Source organism: Apaloderma vittatum, unplaced genomic scaffold, assembly GCF_000703405.1.
Source record: "Apaloderma vittatum isolate BGI_N311 unplaced genomic scaffold, ASM70340v1 scaffold24834, whole genome shotgun sequence".
Taxonomy (NCBI): Eukaryota; Metazoa; Chordata; class Aves; order Trogoniformes; family Trogonidae; genus Apaloderma; species Apaloderma vittatum.
In genome coordinates, this window is record NW_009712480.1 from 11,116 (window position 1) to 11,679 (window position 564).

At 59.2% G+C, this 564-nt stretch overlaps 1 protein-coding gene across 1 annotated transcript in view; it reads left to right on the forward strand.

Moving 5' to 3' along the window:
• LOC104272894 (arf-GAP with GTPase, ANK repeat and PH domain-containing protein 3-like) overlaps positions 1 to 564 on the forward strand; it is a gene marked incomplete at both ends in the record, with an annotated part of 17,209 nt that overhangs the window by 9,549 nt on the left and 7,096 nt on the right. The gene's annotated exons all lie outside the window — the stretch shown is intronic.

Genomic DNA, 564 nt, shown 5'->3' on the forward strand with positions numbered 1-564 from the left:
ACCAAACGGGACGGCTGCAGGGATTGGCCGGTGAAGGAGATCCTTTGGGCAGCCGCTTGGTTGCACCAGGGCTTTGCTGCAGTTTCCAGCACTGACGTAAATGCTGAGCTGGTTCTGGTGAGGAAAGTGAGATTCCGGGCTCTGCGGCTCCTCAGAGACAGCGAAGCCAGCAGACCCCAGCTCTGAAAAACTGGCACATGAAGTCACAGGATCTGTAGCAGGGGTGGCAGGCAGGCGGGCTGGCTGGCACGGTGCTGTCAGGCTGTGGAACAGCGAGCGAGGCTGCTGTCTCCGGAGGACGGGGCCCAGCCAGAGCAGCTGCAGGCCCCTTGGCAGCCTCTGCCCTGAGCAACGCGTGGAATGGGCTTTGAGGAAAAGAGTAGCCCAGGACTCCGAGGAGCCTGGAAAACGGGAGAAAATGCAAAGCAATTTAGCAAAACAAATTCCGTCAGAGTGACACTTCTTGGCTTTGTACCTCAGGGTGTATCTGAGCCTCCTGAGCCCTGGCAGGGCTTCTGGTACCACAGGGAGACGGGTCCTGTATGAACCTGGGTGGTGGGTGGC